Source organism: Bidens hawaiensis, unplaced genomic scaffold (assembly GCF_021521415.1).
Source record: "Bidens hawaiensis isolate Kalapana, Puna unplaced genomic scaffold, B.hawaiensis_p1.1 tig00013519_1, whole genome shotgun sequence".
Classification (NCBI taxonomy): domain Eukaryota; kingdom Viridiplantae; phylum Streptophyta; class Magnoliopsida; order Asterales; family Asteraceae; genus Bidens; species Bidens hawaiensis.
In genome coordinates, this window is record NW_027492147.1 from 556,816 (window position 1) to 576,278 (window position 19,463).

The following is a 19,463-nucleotide window of genomic DNA, read 5'->3' on the forward strand; positions in this document are numbered from 1 at the left end:
AGATGCTAAGATCTGGAGAAGCATTGTTAGAGGACCCCAAATCATCACGTATCAACGTGAGAATTCAACTGAGGTTGTTGTGAAGCCGGTTGCACAGTATGATGATGATGATTTTGCCAAAGTTGAAGAGGATGAAAGGGCCTTATCAACTATAACCATGGCACTTTCACCTAAAATTGCCCTTGGTTTTAGAGAACTTCAATCTGCTAAGGAACTATGGGAGGCATTAATCGAGGTGTATGAGGGAAACGAAGATATGAAAAGGAGTCGCCAAGACTTGCTGCGACAAAAGTTCAACATGTTTAACCATGTTCTGGGGGAGTCGTTGGAAACTCAACTCCAAAGGTTCATATCTCTAGTGACTGAAATGAGATTTGCTAGTATTTATCTAGCAACTTCAGAGATAAACAACAAATTGGTGAACTCATTGCCAAAGAGTTGGGATATGAATGTTGCTGTTATCAAGAATACTAAAGATCTCAACAAAATGTCTATCTCTGAGATGATGGCTACTATCAAGGCATGTGATATGGACGACAAGCAACGTGAAATAAACCATGCGAATTCTTACAGTGCAGCTGGTTACAACGTTGCCTCCAACAATGCTCTTATTTCTCAAGATGGTTTCTCTATGTTCAAGGCCAGTCAGAAACCTCCAACCCAAGGAAACTTTCAGATGTTTAAGTCCACTCAGAGCCAACCGTCTTCCATCCCATCTCAACCAACTCCAGTTTTCTTCACTAAACCTGCTCAAAGTGGTCAACCTCAATTGTCCGGTGCTGCTTCAAATCAGATTTCCAGTCAGATTCCCTCCATCTCAAAGAAACTCAAGAGAACATAGCTTTAATGGCGGGATTCATGAACTGCTACAATGCATTCCTGGCTGGAGATTTGGTTCAACCTGTTGTTGCTGTTGGGCTTGATCAAATCCATCCAGATGATGTTGAAGAAATGGATATCGCTTGGCAAATCACCACGGCAATGTTTCTGGCCAAGAAGTTCACCAAGATAATGGGAAGGAACAATTGGAATTCGCCAAACAACCAGAAGGTGGGTTTTAACAAGAATACTCTGAGATGCTATAACTATCACGAGCCGGGCATTTTGCTCGTGAATGCACTAACCCAGCGAAAGAAGGAAACACAGAAAGGGCGCTGGTTCCAGTGGGTAATGCTAGGGGAGATGTTGGTGAGAGTTCGGGAAATGGTGAAAGGGGATTGATTGCTCAACAGTTCTCTTGGGAGGATTAGATGGCTGCTCTCAACATTGGAAATCAGACCGCAAATTTTGCAAATGTTGAAGACATCGAAGAGGAAAACGTTGCTGAGGAGAAAGTCAAGGAACTTCAATTCGCATTCATGGCGTTCACTCCCTCCAGCTCATCTGAGGTAAGCTTTCAACCATGTTCTCTAGATTGTGTTGATAAAATCAACTTATATAAACTTCATAATGATAACTTGATCAGAGACATGGAAAGAGTAAAGTCAGAAAACTTTAAACTTAAGAAAAATGAAAAATCCTTCTTAGATAAAATAGAAGCATATAAAAAGGATCTCTCTAAGCTTAAGTCTGAATTCAGTATAAAGTGTTGTCACCACCTAGATGCTAAGCAGGAAATTGTTGAATTAACTGCTAAACTGGAAGCCTCCAAATTGGAAATTTTGAACTTAAATGCTAAGTTTGAAAGAGCTGAACTTGATTTTAAAAAATTCGAGGGCTCTAGTAAAGTAGTAAATTCAATGATTGATAATCAATTATGGTGGAAGGAAAAGGAAGGTGAGGGATTAGGGTACAGCCAGGTACCCTCACCTTACAATGACAACTATGTTCAACTTCCTGTCACCAAAGAACAGGAAGAAAAGGTACAGGACATGAAGTACGGTAAACATGATAAGAATGACGTATCTGATCATGTGAGTGCATCCACCTCAGGAGTGAACGATACTAATGTGTTTACTTCATGTGCAGAGAAAGTAATTGTTGAGGATTGGACTGATGAGGATGATGAAGCTTGTGTTTTGTTTAATAAAGACTTTAATTCTGATGTTACTTTAAAACTACCTGCTTTGAATTCTGTTATTTCGACTGTTTGTATGGGCTTTGTTTTAAAGAGCAACGATTCTTGTGTGGTTGATTCAGTCGAAACTTTAAATTCTGAAAATGTGGTTTCCAATAAAATTGAAAAACCTAAAAAATTCAACAAGTATCTACCACCTAAATTTGTTAAAAAGGGAAGCTCTAATGACAAACAGGGTGATAAGTTTCACAATGTGAAACATGGTTCTCGCAAGTTTAAACAAACTGGTCCACACAACCAGTCCAGACAAGGAGTTGCCCAACATGATTTTTTCATAAAGCGAAAAACGTGTTTTAACTGTGGCACTCCCGGTCATATTGCCAGAAATTGTCCAAATCGTCCATATGTTCCATATTATGGATTTTATCAGAGGAATATGCCCTATATGCCCTCATACAGGCAAAGATTTAGGCATCATACGGCTAATCCCTCTGACGGTGATTGGAACCGAAACAAATCTGGCAGGTTTAGTCCTCATCAGACCAAGCCTAACATGTCTCGGAAAAGGGGTGGAAACCATGTTCCTACTTCAAAAATTAACTCGATTTCTAAACTTCGGCATGTCGGGAGAACAAATTCGTTTGTTCCCTCTACACGCAAACCAGAGACTAAACCATCCATTTGTACAAACAACAGTAAATCTTACAATGGTAAATATAATTGGATGCCTAAGTCTCCGGTAAAGAAGGTTTCTTCTTCCATGTTAGATAATCGAGAAGATATGTCATGGCAGCCCGTAACTAATATAGATGAGTCAGGTGTACCCAGTGTCACTATGGACTGGGTGCCAAAATCTAACTAGTCCCACACTTTGTGCAGGAGCAGCTATGGAGGAATATCATTAGACCGTGGTATGTTGATAGTGGCTGTTCCAGGCACATGACAGGAGACATTTCCCAGCTACACGACATTCAAACTTTTAACGGTGGGTATGTGTCCTTTGCGGGTGGAGAAAAGGGAAAGATCACACAGAAGGGTACTATAAGTAACGGTGTTCTAAATTTTGAAAATGTTAATTTCGTTCCTGAATTGAAGCACAGTTTGCTGAGCGTGTCACAAATCTGTGACAAAGGGTTTTCAACTCATTTTACTAAAAATGAGTGTTTGATTTTGAAACCTGGAATTATTATACCAGAAGACTGGATTCTTGTTAGATCACAGAGAAAGGACAATGCTTACGTGATCGACATGAACAAAAACGTTCCTGATGAAATAACTTGTTTGTTCTCAAAAGTGTCTGAGCATAATGCAATGCTTTGGCATCGTCGTCTTGGTCATGCAAATATGAAAAATCTAAACCGACTTGCTAAGAATGATTTGGTACGAGGACTACCCGTTAAGGATTTTGTTACCATTGAAAAGTGTGTGGCTTGTGCTCTGGGCAAGCATCATCGTATATCTCACAAGCCAAAACTGATCAACACCATCGCCTCAGTTCTTCAGCTATTGCATATGGATCTTTTTGGTTTGGTTCATGTTTTAAGTCTCTCTCGCAGTTCTTATTGTTTGGTTATCACTGATGATTACTCACGCTTTGCTTGGGTGTTTTTCTTGTCCAATAAGAGTGAAACTGCAGAGCTGATCAAGATGTTCGGGGTGCTTATGGAAAATCAGCTGAATTTGAAGCTGAAAGGAATTCGTTGTGACAATGGTACGGAATTCAAGAATGCATCCTTGAATCATTTTTGTTCTGAGAGGGGAGTGCTTCGTTAGTACAGTTCAGCTCGGACTCCTTAACAGAATGGGGTGGCTGAAAGGAGAAACAGAACTCTTATCGAGGCGGCAAGGACCATGCTGTGTGATTCTAAGCTGCCATTATTTTTCTGGGCAGAAGCTATTAATACGGCCTGTTATGTTCAGAATCGGGTGATAATCAACAAATCACAAATGAAGACTCCTTATGAGGTTATCTATGGACATAAGCCTATTGTCGCGCACTTCAAGGCTTTTGGTTGCCCATGCACTCTACTGAACCTCGAGTATACTTCGAAATTTGGGGCCAACGCTGATGATTGCTACTTTGTTGGTTATGCGGGCCATACTGTTTACAGGGTCTACAACAAGTCTACCAAACAGATTCTAGAATCTTATGAGGTTCGTTGGTTGGAAGAAAACGAGACTGATGCTCGTGTTGGTTCGGACTGGTTATTCGATTATAATGAACTCTTCAAACCATTCAATGTGTTTCCGGTCATCAACACAGAACCTTCAGGCAGCACTATAGTGGATGCTGAGAAAGATGACTCACATGCAATATCCCACATCTCTCCACTTCTGGATGACGACATCCCAGAACCAGTTATTGACGACAAACCCGCATCCGTCTCTCAGCCGATAGCAGTTCTAGGAAATGAATGTTTGCTAAGTCCGCCTAAAGATACCACGACAGTTGAGGGGGAGAGTCCTATTCGTCAGATTTTTAGGAGCACACTATTTACCGATGTCATTCCAAATGAATATGTCTCCAGCACTTCGTACTCACATAGTACAGTGACCTCCGGATGGAAGAACCCCCTTGCTGACATTGACGTGACTTTGTCAAACTTGAATTCTACCAGTAATGTTTCCGATCAATTACTTCCTTCAAGAATTCAGAAAGATCATCCAATTGAGAACGTCATAGGTCCTCTTGAAATGGGCGTGTCCACCACAAGTCAGACTGGAAATATAAACAGTTGTTTGTTTTCCTGTTTCATATCTCAGATAGAGCCAAAGACAGTAGACATGGCCTTCCAGGAACCCAGTTAGGTAGACGCTATGCATGAAGAGTTAAATCAGTTTAACAAGTTGAAAGTTTGGAAAATGGTTGAGTTACCGGAGGGAAAGAAAGCACTTGATACAAGATGGGTGTTCCGGAACAAGCAAGATGACACCGGGTTTATTGTTCGAAACAAGGCTCGATTAGTAGTTCGTGGTTTTCGTCAAGTTGAAGGGTTGGATTACACTGAGGTTTATGCTCCGGTGGCTAGACTTGAAGCCATCAGAATTTTTCTGGCCTTTACTTCATTTATGGGGTTCACTGTGTATCAAATGGACGTTAAGACTGCTTTTCTGTATGGTGAGGTCAAGGAAGAAATACATGTGGAACAGCCACCGGGTTTTATTGATTCAAAGAAGCCAAATCATGTTTACAAATTAGACAAGGCATTGTATGGGCTTCATCAGGCTCCTCGAGCATGGTATGCTACATTGACAGCACATTTTCTAGATCATGGCTATAAGTGAGGAACCATTGATCAAACTTTGTTCCGCAAAACTGTCGGAAAAGATTTGATCTTAGTCCAGATCTATGTAGACGACATCATCTTCGGATCCACCAGTGCTGAGTTGTGCGCGGAGTTTGAAGAAGTAATGAAGAAACATTTTGAGATGAGTTCGCTGGGTGAAATGACAACATTTCTGGGATTACAGGTTCACCAAATCTCGGCAGGAATTTTACTGCATCAGGGGAAGTATGTTGAAGATATGCTTGCAAAGTTTGAGTTTCAAGACTCCAAGAGTGCTAACACTCCCATGGCGGAAAGGCCTTTACTGTCATCTGATCCGGAAGGGAGTCCCGTAGATCAAACATACTATTGGTCAATGATCCGGTCTCTAATGTACGTCACTACCAGCCGACCCGATATCATGTTTGTAGTTTATCAGGGTGCTCGTTTTCAGGCTAATCCTAAGCTCTCTCATTTAATTGCTGACAAACGTATTTTTAGATATCTGAAGGGACAACCGAAGTTAGGTCTTTGGTATCCCAAACAATCAGAATTTGATCTTTATGCTTTTGCTGAGAGCAATTATGGTGGAGATGATATTGACAGGAAATCTACATCTGCCGGATGCCAATTCTTAGGAGATCGACTTATTTCATGGCAGTGTAAGAAACAACAGACGGTGTCAACCTCGACTGCCGAAGCAGAGTATGTTGCTGCATCAGCCTGCTGCTCTCAGGTTATCTGGATGCAAAATCAACTGCTGGATTACGGTTTGGAATTTCTTGATACTCCCATTTTTTGTGATAATGATGCTGTCATTGCAATTGTTAAGAATCCGGTTCAGCATTCTAAAACCAAGCACATTGACATTAAAATTCATTTTATCCGTGACTGTTACGACCGGAAGCTAATTCATCTTGAACAGGTCCACACTGATAATAATGTGGCGGACCTATTTACGAAGCCGGTCGGAACAGCCAGATTCAATGTGCTTGTAGGGTTTCTCAAGATGCTGCGTTTTGAAGACTAAGTATTTTTGAGGTTTAAATTGTGTACATAAATTTTTTTTGTGTCATAATTTCTGTACAAATTTAGGGGGAGAAAAAGAAAAATACAAAAAGAGTGTGCGTGTGTGTGTGTGTGCGCGCTTATTTAAAAAATAAAAATAAAAAATTTCAAAATTTTTTGTTCTCTTGCTTAAAATCATGCCGGTTACTCATGTTCAACGGACATATTTCATTTGTTTGGTCCTTTCATCAATTCTTGACTCACGGGATAGCCATTAACCTTAGGACTGAAAGTGACCGGGGCAACTGAACATACTTAAAAAAAATTAATTTTTGGCTTCACTATCGGTTTAAGTTCTTTCACTGAAAATCATGTCGGCTACTTAAAGTTTGATGGACACATTTTAATATGTCTTTAGTCCTATTGTCTACATGTAGACACATAGGATAGCCATTCACCTGAAAACTGAAGGCAGCTGGGGTGATTGGATTTAAATCGTCTTTGGAATATCATCTGGGAAGTGATATTATTATTCAGCCAAAAGCTTTTCAGATTGCTTAAGGTTTTTCAAATGAAAATTGATCCAACCTTTGAGAAATGATAGATAAATTGATTTTGAGTGCCTAACGTGTGAAGTTAGTAGGCTAAAAAGGCTTTTGATTAGTTATTGATGTGTGTGGAAGCTTTTCATGATACGTAAAAGTTGAAGTGATATAAACTAAATCTGCTAAACTTATTGTGGAGAGTCATTTTGAAAATTTTTGCATGTCCCTAGACACATCTCTCCGAATGATAGGCAGAAAAGCAATTACCCAGTCATACACGAGCCCGTTAGTATCTTGATCGCCAAAAAGGTTATATTTCATATTAAAAAAATTATTATTATATTTATCATTAAATTGTTTTCTAAAAGCTTAAAGGGGTCTCAGGGAACTACAGGGGTGGGGCACTCAAATAAGTCCTAAACACCCTGAATGTAAGGCTTGTAAGTCCGGATGGCATGTAAGTCCAACGTTCAACCTTAAAGCTTAATAATCATTTTGTATAGAGAAAAATATTTTGATCAAGTACTAAGGGGTTGGAGTCAAATTAGGGTGATCTGGGAAAGCCAAATACGCCTTGAGAATAGATAAGGGGCATCAGAGGTCTATAAGTGATGTCCATGTCAGTTTTATGCCTAATCGAATCTAATCATATCACTATCGCAATGAAATTCATGAAAATTACCTACTATTAACCTTTTCATTATGTCACAATAATGCTGAAAATGAATCATTGTGAAAGTATCTTAATCAATATGATCTCATGTTCAGATCTTTTCAAGGTGGTTTTTAAATAGCTGAAATTTGATCCCAATATACTTTGATTTTCTAAAGACTGGATAAGAAAATTTTGTTTTAGTTTAGTTTTATTTTATTTTTATTTTTATTTTTCTATTCTCATCTACTTTCATTTATTTTATTTTTGCCTCGTGTTTACTCATGTCTAAACAAAGCTTTTAAGAGATCGTTTTTCACATAAGTCGGGATACTTTTCAAAGTGCGCTGAGATATTTTTAAAGAGTAACCGTTCTCGGTTAAACATGATTTCTGATGTTCTCAGCTGCTTCTTGTTCTCGGCCAGATTTGAGAGTTCTCTGCCTTCAGTGAACAGTTCTCAGCCACATTTTTTTGGCAAATCATTGTTTTCGGTCTGGTCTGATCTGACCAGGTAGTCTATAAAGGCACTCATTAATCTTGAAAAATACAACTTCTCTTATCTTCTACAATCTTCTCATACTCTAACCATCAAATCTTTCACCTATCTTGCTGCCTTACTTCTTTTCTTGTCTTCTTGAGATTCTCAAGAAAATTTCTTTAAATAGGTAAGGAACTCTATTATGGTTGAGAGATTGTTAGAGATTATTTGATTTTGATTCATCATTCAAACGGTTTGTTTGATCTATGTTGAAGTTACTGATGGTTGGTTTTAGTCATTGATTGTAGTTACAGGTTTGGTCATTAATGATGATTGGTGGCATGTTGAAGATGATGAACAGTGCTCTGAGGTTTTCGGCATAGACTGACCAGATTCTTCTGGTGAATCAGAGAGATCTTCGTTTTGAAGAGTTGTTAAAGCATTCTCGGTCAAACCTTGATAGAGGATTTGTTGGTCCAACCAAAGATATATCGTGCCTGACTTTTTTGAGTCAATCAAGTCTAATATTCGCTGCTATCCATGATGACGAACATCATGTTTATCTAGTTCATATGGATAGTAGCATGACCTGTGCCGGACTCCCAGCCAGGTTTTTAAATTAAGACGCTAAATATGACACTAAACCTCCAAGTGTCTATTTCGAAGCCACAGTATATACACCGAATGGCCTAAATAAAAGTATTGATGGACGATGATTATCTACCACCAAAGCAGTTTTGATCAAGCAATAAACCAAGGGGGAGAATGTTGGGCTATATTTTTGGTTTATGCTTGTAGGTTGGGCTTAGATAGGGTATATTATGTAAGCCGAGAACTTTAGTGGTTCTCGGTGGGCTTTGGGCTTTTGTTGGGCTAGTATGCTGGTACCCTATATATATAGATGTCTTTGTATAGGGTTAGAGTAAGTTGGTTCATTCACGTGATTTTGGCCGTCTAAGGGTTATCATAGACGAGTATTGCATTAATAGTGCTTAAGCACCTGACGTTAATACTAACGTGTGTTTTGAAGCCATTTGTGTGTTTTACATGTTTTTGTTTGTTAGTATTCTTGAATCATCTAGCGTTGGATTTCCGCACCAACACTTAGATTGTTGATATCATATTTGTAGTGATCCAGATTCGAAATTTACACGGGGTCAGCACCTCCTCGGCGGTGTAAAAGTCGGTGGCCACAGCGAACTAAGGAACAGACATCTCGTATGTCCGTCGGCCAAGGGCGAATGACACCGCATGGGGCTCGGAGAACTTGGTGGGCACATGTCTGAATGTGGAAAAGAACTCACGGGTGAGCTCGACGTACTGTGCCGAGTCAACCGTGAGGACCTGAACCCACCGAGCTCTAAACAAAGCCCGGACGTCCACCTCCTGGCCCACTACACGGAGCAGGGTCCAGTCGATCGTCCGATGTCGGAAGAGATGCATCACTGCGAAACGGCGATACAAGGTCTGCTCCTCCGACAAAGGAGCATATCGAAGTATGATATGCGGGATCTGGTGGCTGCCCCCCATGATCGACTCCCAAACTATATCGGGATTGATCGGGATCTCGTCCCCATCGTACCTGATGACCTGTGGTGGGCGCACCACAGGCTGTGGGGGCTCTGGAGCACCTCTCGGTCAGGCTACGGGACCACGTGGTCCCGCGCCGGCTGGTCTCTGTCTCTTGCGCCTAGCAGCGCCCGAGAAAGAACCTGGAACGTCTGACATACCGCACGACAGAGATAGAATATCAATATAAGACACGAACAATGAGAAACATTCGGGATATCCTATTTACATCTAAAATAAATCCAGATATCTCCGCCCGAATGGAGCTTGAGTACAGGCGGATAACCCAAATACAAGTAACGCACAAAATCCCGAAAATTCGATACGACACGATTGACTCGAACTAAACTGACTCGAATGAACAGACACGACTGACAAATGTCTCGAAAAACGCGCAACACAACGAACTCGACTCGGGACTCAGAGAATCGTTCGGATCGGGCCTCAAAATTCATTGATATTATTATAAGATTATTAACTTACATTTTTATGTTATATTAAAATATTATTAAATTTATAGGTTCAATTATTTTATATTTGATTTCTAGATTATTAAGTTATATTAACAGATGATATTAGTAGTATTATTATTAGTAGTTAACATTTTAATTAAATTATGTATTATTAGAATATTAAATTATATAAATATATTAGAAAATATTATTACTATTATTATTAGTATTAATTAAAATATTAAATCTTATTAAATGATATTATAATGTAAAAATATATTAAAATTTAAAATTACATTTTTATACTTCTTATATCAAAATAATATTATAATATTAAAATATATTAAAGTTTTTCTTTTTCTTTATTATTATAAATTTTAGAATCTCACGACCCGACCCGAACCCAAACATTTAAAACTTGACCCGATAAAAGTCCGTCCCGCTAAAACCCGGCAACATAAACACTAAAATTTCAATAACTGAGCACAAATCTACTCCTAAGCCCCGACACCCGAACCAATTAATAATCTTAACAAAATCATTCGACTAACATCGTAACTTGACTATAACTCAACACAAACTGACTCTCGACAAGCAAACTATTCGCAACCCCGAATCAAACTCGACACAATAACCATCGATTACACTTACCTCAAGAAACGACAGATCAATCTAATTGAAACGTGGTCGGTGGCAAGTGACGGTAGTCGGGGGTGAACAGCGGTGGGGACAGAGAGGAAGCAGTGGTAGTAGTAGTGTGGACAGTGGTGGACGACGGTAATGATGATGTAGTGAAGAGAGAGACAGTGGTGTCGATGGTGAGGATGATGATGACAACGGAGGGACGGTGATGGTGGGTAGTGGCCGGCGGTGACTGTAGGATGGTGAGGTAAGCGGTGATCGGCGATGACTGTAAGATGGTGAGGTGAGAGAGAGAGAAGAGAGAAGTGGGAGGAGGTGGGGAGACGGTGATAGTGTTATATGTATATATATATATATTATATTATTTTATATTTATTTTATTTATTTGATTAATTTTATTTTATCTTATTTTGTTTTTTTTTCGGAAGATCCACGACCCATCGCGTAACGCGATGGGTCATGGATAAAGGCGTCACGCTACGCGACCCAAAATCAGTCAAATTAGGGTTCAAACACCATCGCGTAGCGCAATGGAGTCTAGTCTGGTGTCATCGCGCTATACGATGATGTCAGATGTCAGGATTGTCCCAGTCACCATCGCGTAGCGCGATGATGAGCTGTCCAGGGCCATCGCGCTACGCAATTGTCCCCAGTGAACAGAAAGTTTTTGCCGATTTGGGGTCGGGCATTTTCCGACCCGGTCACTTTTCGACATCCCGACAACACCCTGAACACGTTTCCGAAGTCGGAATTTGCAATGCGTACCTGGATTGACGTGAAATTGACCAAATGCATACCGAACCTCCATGATGCACACTTCACCAAAGGCCTCCCCACACTTGGGATTTGTTGCACATAAATCGAGACAAAAGTCAAACAACGACTCGACAAACAGATAATAAAATGGAACACACTTACAAACCCGGGTTGCCTCCCGGTCAGCGCTGAATTGCGTGTCTACAGCTCGACAATTCCCTGAATGCTTCAATTATCCTCATAAACCGGTGAGGTCACAATGAAACTCACTGATTCCTTGTCCATCTTGTGAATATCCTCCATCTCCAAATATGGCTTCAACCTATAGCCATTTACCACCTGTCGAATGTTGTCATAAAAATCCTCAATCTCGAACTGCCTGTGATTACCAACTCCAATAATCACAAACGGGCCAGTCCACTTACTCTTCCACTTATTGGGAAAAGCTTCATCCTAGTGTTGTATAACCATACCTTTTGACCAATCTCGAAGCTTTTGAACCGAATCTTCGCATCATGAACCTTTTTCATTTTCGCCTTGTAAGCCGATGCACACTTATACGCTTCATCCCGCAACTCCTCGATCTCGCACAACGTTAATTTCCTAGCTTTACCTGCATCATCATAGCTAGTATTAACTTCCTTAGTAGCCCAATAAGCACGTTGTGCAATCTCAACCGGTAAATGGCAATCCTTTCCATACACAAGTCTATATGGTGTGGTTCCAATCGGCGTTTTAAAAGCGGTTCGGTAGGCCCATAGGGCATCAGTCAACTTCATTGACCAGTCCTTTCGGTCCGTCCGAACAGTTTTCTGTAAAATCTGTTTAATCTGCCGATTTGAAACCTCAACTTGTCCACTCGTTTGTGGATGGTAAGGTGTTGCAATTCTATGATCCACCCATATCTTTTAAGCAACTTTCCAAATTTAAAATTTATAAAATGAGAACCCCCATCACTAATAATAGTTCGGGGGATTCCAAACCTTGAAAAAAATGTTGCTTTGCATAAAATTACAAACTACAGAGTGATCATTTGTCCTAGTGGCTATCGCCTTGACCTATTTAGAAACGTAATCGACGGCCACTAGGATGTATAAATTACCGTAAGAGTTCGGGAATGGGCCCATGAAATCGATCCCCCGCACATCAAAGATATCAATTACGAGGATCGGTTTCAAGGGCATCTCATCCCTCTTGGAGATACTCCCAAGTTGTTGACACTTCAAACAATGTGTCGCGAAATCATGAGCATCTCGAAACAATGTTGGCTAATAAAAGCCACTAGTTAACACTTTTCTTGCGGTTTTCTATCTGCTAAAATGACCACCACAAGTAGACGAATGCCCGTGCTCCAACACTGATCTAACATCCTCCTCAGGTATGCATCGCCTAATCATCTTATCAGCTCCAATCTTGAACAGATCTGGGTCGTCCCAAATATACTGTTTCGCCTGTGACACCAAATGTTTCTTCTTCCTCCTTGGCCAATGCTCGGGCAAATCACCTGCAACTTTAAAATTGACAATATAAGCAAACCAAGGGTTTTGGGAAACCGCCAAAATCTGTTCATCGGGGAAGGACTCGTTAATGGGCCCATCCCGATCTCTATCTTCAATCACAATCCGAGACAAGAGATCTTCAACGACATTCTCTGTTCCCTTTTTGTCCCGGATTTCCAAATCAAATTCCTGCAACAACAAAACCCATCTGATTAACTAGGGTTTTGCGTCTTTCTTATACATGAGGTACCTAACTGTAGAATGATCAGAATAAACAATTACTTTGCTACCCCATATGTAAGAACGGAATTTGTCCAAAGCCTACACAACCGCAAGCAACTCCTTCTCGATTGTTGTATAATTCAACTGAGCGTTCGAGAGGGTTTTGCTTGCATAGTATATGGCAACGGGTTTCTTCTCAACCCGTTGCCCCAAAACAGCCCCGACTGCATAGTCACTCGTATCACACATAATTTAAAAAGGCATTTTCCATTCGGGTGATTGCAAAATCGGGACTTCCACTAACTTCTGTTTCAGAATGCCGAAGGCCTTAGAACATTCCTCATTAAAATCAAATGGGGCATCCTTTATAGGTAGGTTACACAAGGGTTTGGTGATGTCACTAAAACCCTAATAAACCTCCTATAAAACCCGGCGTGCCCCAGGAATGACCTAATTCCTTTGACATTTGTGGGATTAGGTAGAGTGGATATAACCTGAACCTTAGCTCGGTCCACCTAGATCCCACGACTCGACACAACATGGCCCAAAACAATCCCTTCCTAGACCATCAAATGGCTCTTCTCCCAGCGAAGAACCAAATTTGTTTCAACACATCTTTCTAGAACTCTTTCGAGTGGATGTAAACAAGATTCAAAAAATGTGCCGAAGATTGAGATATCATCCATGAAGATTTCTAAAGAGTCCCCCACCATATCGGAAACAATACTCATCATGCACTTTTGAAAGGTGGCGGGGGCGTTACAGAGTCCGAATGGCATTCTCCTAAATGCGAAACTACCATACGGGCATGTGAACATAATCTTTTCCAGATCTTCAGGATGAATAGCTATCTGGTTATAACCCGAATAACCATCTAAAAAGCAATAGAATTTTTGACCTGATAGCTTTTCCACAATATGATCGATAAACGGAAGCGGAAAGTGATCTTTCGATGTTGCCGCGTTCAGTTTTCGATAATCAATGCAAATACGCCACCCAGTTACCGGCCGGGTGGCAACCTCGTTACCTGAGTCATCCTTGACGACTTGGATGCCCGCCTTCTTTGGGACTGTCTGAGTCGGGCTCACCCATGTGCTGTCTGAAATGGGAAAAATAATTCCAGCATTGAGCCACTTCAGCACCTCCTTCTTCACAACTTCCCGCATGTTCGGGTTCAACCGTCTTTGTGCATCATGCGCGGGTTTCACATCTGGATCTGTAAAAATTTTGTGCATAACAATTGAGGGACTAATCCCTTTCAGATCCGCGATGGTCCACCCGATTGCCTCCTTATTCGCAACCAGCACCTTCAGCAAAGCAGATTCCTGTTCCAAAGACAAGTTAGAAGCTATAAAAACAGGCAATGTATCATTCTTACCCAAAAACGCGTATTTCAGATGCCTCGGTAGCTCCTTCAGCTCGACTTTTGGTGCTTCCTGTAAAGACAGTTTTAGCCCGGTATCGATCTTCTCGGGAAGCGGTTCCACCTGAACCGACCACGGGGGTCGATCTCCCCGTAAAGCTGCAACCCCCAGCTTCTTCTCCTCCTCTTCCAGCTGCTTATCAGTTTCCACATGTAATCTGTCAAACATAAAACACATCTCTGTTGTGCCATCCGGATCCACGACCGAGTCGTATAACGGAATGCACTCGTCAATAATGTCCGCCATAAAGCATTCATCATCGACTGGAGAATTATTTACATGTGTGAAAACATTAAGTCTAAGCTTATGGTTACCAAATGCCACATCTACAGTACCAGTTCGACAATTGATTTTGGCATTTGCGGTGGCCAAAAATGGCCTACCGAGGATAACCGTGGGCTATTTGGTTCTCTCACCCAAAACATAATCGAGAACCACAAAGTCAACTGGATAGTAAAAATCTTCCACCTTAACGATCACGACATGTAACATTCCCCGGAAAAGTTTCGTTGTCTGGTCCGCGAGAATAACCGTAGTCGCGGCTGCCCGAAGCGGACTTAAGTCATACTATTCATACAGACTTCCCGGGAGGATGCTAATGCTAGCTCCAAGATCTAGGAGTGCCCCTGTCATTTTAAAATCACCCACCTGAATGGATTTAATGGGCGTTCCCGGATCTTGTAGCTTAGGTGGAAGAGCACCCGAAAGAATTGCACTCACATTATCTGTTAAATCAATCTGTTTAGGGATCTTTTGGTTCCGTTTCTGTGTGCACAAATCTTTCAAGTACTTAGCATAGGCGGGAACTTGTTTTATGGCATTTAAAAGAGGAATGTTAATTTTAACCTGTCTAAACGTTTCCCACATTTCAACCTGCTGCGGGCCCCGTTTATATGCCATCTTCGCCTTCGATGGTGACAGCAAGGCATCGGGATAGGGGACGGTTTTAGCCTTCCCCGTATCCTTAGGATTGTTGTTACCATCCTTCAAAACCGGTTCGTTTATTTTAATTTCACTTTTATTATTTTCAATTAAAACCGGTTCTGGTTCGTCATCACTGACGACTGTCTCATCAATATCTTCCACCACCCCATCAACCCGAGATGGTGGACCCCCAACCTTATTATCATACTTTTTCCCATTTCTTAAAATAATTACCTGATTGACGTGCTTCTTCGAATTCGAGCTCGAACTGAAATGCTGCGGGTTCACTCTGGTATCACTCGGTAACTGACCCGCGGTTTTCTGCAACTTTTCCATGTCTTCTGCGAGCTGACCAATCTGCTTTGACATTACTTCTGCTGACTTGTCTCTCAACTCGAACTGTCTCTGTGTTTCCTTCTGATTATCAGTCACGACCTTCAACAACGCATCTAACTTCGAATGTATTGACTCGTCTGAATTTCCTGAACTACCCTTCTGCTGGTCCTGATTCTGATTACCCGACGAACTGTTACCCCGGGTAACCATCTAAGTTATAACCCTGACTGTTACTCTGACTGTTCGAACCACCCTGACGGTAGCTGTTCTACTGTCGTTTCTGACTGGACCCCTGAAAATTCGGATTCGACTGACTCGACGCATTCCCGTATCTGAAATTCGGGTGATTCCTTAGGCCCGGGTGATATGTATTTGAATTGAACCCTTGGCCCTTAGATTCCCCGTACGCGTAACTAACTTCCTCCTCGTCTGGGTACTCGTCATCATCATCATACCCGGGGCAACTTTATGTCTTATGCCCCAACTCGCCACAATCTGCACAAACCGGGAATTTCACCCCGACTTTACCAACTTCTTTCTTCTTCTCCTTTCGATAACCCGCGACTTCTCGTTCCAATTCTGCAATTCTGTCTGACTCGCTCGAGACTGATTTAACTGTTCGGGTGACCCCGACCTTTCGTCTTCGATCTGCAGCTGCCTCTGCCTTGGAATCTTCACTCATAAACTCCAAAAATTCCCAGTCATCTTCCTTGAGTTGATTCAACAATTGACTATTACAATAAGCTTTCAAATATTTTATGTCTTCATAAGTCAATCCATCAACAAAACACTTAATCAACTCCCACAACTCGATCTGATGGTGCGGGCACTTTCTAATCATTTTCCTTATAACGAGCAAAGGCCTCATGAAATAACTCACCCGGTAACTGTGAAAAATGTCGAATTTTCATTCGAGCCTCGATGGTCTTTGACTGTGAATAACACTCGTTAAGGAAAACTTGCTGCATCTCACCCTAGTTCTCAATACTGTGCATCGGTAGCGAGTTGAACCAGTGTTTGGCTTTGTTTTTAGGGAAAATTGGAACAACCGCAACCGAACCTCATCCTGACTATACGTACCGTTACCTATAGAACCGCAAATAGCTGAAAAATCTGACAAGTGTGAATACGGGTCTTCAGATCCCAGTCCGTGAAAATGGGGAACTATGTTGATGTAGGATGGACGGGATTTAAATGTCGGCTTCCCCTGTATGTGAACTTGTGGGACAATCGGTGAGGCACCATCCAAAATAGCCGGTCTAAACCGACTGTTAACTCCTTGAGCCGGGAGCCCATAATTCCTTCGTTTGGCTCTCGGTTCCTCAAAACCTCCCCGGTTAACCTAAATCGGCTGTCTTCGTTCCTCCCAATATCTTCCAATACCACCCCGATCCGGATTTCTGTTCCTCCACTTGTTACCTCTTACCCTAACTGGTTCCTCAACTTCCTCAACCTGTATACCCTCATATGCGTTCTCTGCTCAAACCCATCATTCCCTTTAACTCACCATTCATCCCCGTTACTACCATCATTCCTCGGTTCTTGTTCCTCCTCATCTCCCTCTTCTTCATCTTTGGTGTGAATACTGACATGATCGAAATCCCGTATAATAAGCTGTCAGTGACGAGGGTTGTTGTTCGGGGCTGATGGCCAGGGTCTGTCAAGGTTTCGGTTTCTGGATTGTGGGGCAGAATTTTGGGGTTGCTGATTGGTGTTTATTGGTGGTGGTATGTCATTAATTGGTGGATTTTGATTGTTTGGTTGGTTAGGTTTGGTTTGGAAAACTTCAGGTGGTGGGTTTTGGTTTTGATTCTGGTTCTGACCTTCCATATCTGACTGTCTGACTTGAGCTTGGTTCTGTCGAGCGATCCGTTCGATTTCTGGCTCGTAAATCAGCAGAGAATTTCTTCCTAAATAGCGGGTGTGCATAAACCTGTTACCTGCACAACGAACACACCCCGCGTAAAATGGGAAAATAAAGTAAACTACGCTAAAAATAGAAATAACAACTAAATTAAACAAAGAAATCAATTAACACATAAACACTAAGCGCACTAACACCCCGGCAATGGCGCCATTTTGATGCTAGACTGTCACTATCTAGTAAAAAACAATATAAATCAGTGTCCTAATCACCTTAAACTAATCAGGGTAAGTAGGGTGTCGAACCACGAGGAGTATGTGGTCAGTTTAAAGTGTAAACGATTCCTAACATTATGAAGTAATTTAATTAAAGTGCTGATCACACTAGCAAACAGTTTGGTTTTATAATAACTGAACAAGTAATCAAAGATTTAATCAAGTAACAAGGACAAATCACACCCGGGAATCCGAGTAAGCAAACTAACAGCAAACGCATGCACATAACAGATAAACTATCCTGTGTCAACTACAGACTGACTAACCGGTTAAACCATAGGCGTCCACGCTCGCTAACACACAGCACTGGTTATCCAACGGTCCCTGCCAGTGTGACTCAAAATGGGCAAACATATGCTTTCTCACAATTAACAGGTCAAACAATCCTATAATCAATTATCATGGCAACTGGCACACTAATTGTTCTGATCGAAATAAACCTAAACTGACGTTGTGCACAATAATACTAGACGTCAATACTCATAGATTAACGTCAAAATAATTACAATAAATCGTTCTAGTACATGAGAAAATAACTGAAAGATACAATACTCTACATCCTGGGCATGACTCGAAGGATTTAGCCGCGTCTCGGCATCTCTCGGGCTTCGGTTATGATGTAGTAGGACATGTATGATGCCTTGAGACGATTGGAAGTGATGGTGTCTCTCCTTGCTGCTCTAAAAATCTCCTAAAAGGTGAATAATGGCGTCTAGGGTCGTCAAAACTAAATATAAACTTAAACCCTAACTTTCACGATTATGGGGACCATTGCGTAGCGCGATGGTCTCCTGTCCTGGTCCATCGCGCTGAGCGATGGACCAAAAGTTAACGCAGTCCAAAATGAAGGGCATCGCGCTGCCTCCCACACCCATCGCGCTACGCGATGGGTGGCTTCACTCAACAACTCCCAATAAATTCCTCGGTTTGCGTGCTGGACATCCCGGGTCTTCATTCCATGCTCGTACAGGTCCAAATTAAGCGCGTTAAGTACCTGTGACCTGAAACACGATAAACACGTATGAAGTACCATAGTTCCTAAACTAAACAATTAAAACGACTATGTTAACACGTTAATATATGTACAAATAAACCGAACATCAGTATGCTCGTAAAAGATATGCTTTTATAAAAAACAAGATTTGCTCGAGACCAAAACATAGTTTACTTGAGATAAACAAGGATATGCTTGGGGTTTCATAAAACTTGTGCTCGAATCCAGAGAATGATATGCTCGAGATAAGTTGCGCTCGAGATAAACAAAAGATGTGCTCAGAATAAAACACATCATGTTCTCGAAGCAACACTTAATCATGATAAAGAGTCGAGACCAATATTATATGCTCGATACATCCAAACTTCTTTTCTGCATCATCAATTACTTATTTGGCCTTCCAGAACCTGCTTGAATTTTCACTTTGCATCTACTGCAACAAACAATGACAAGATTGCCTCTAGTACCTATGCATTTATCGACTTGTACATACTTCGTATAAGATTTTACCAGCAGCAATGTTTTTCAAAATACTCTG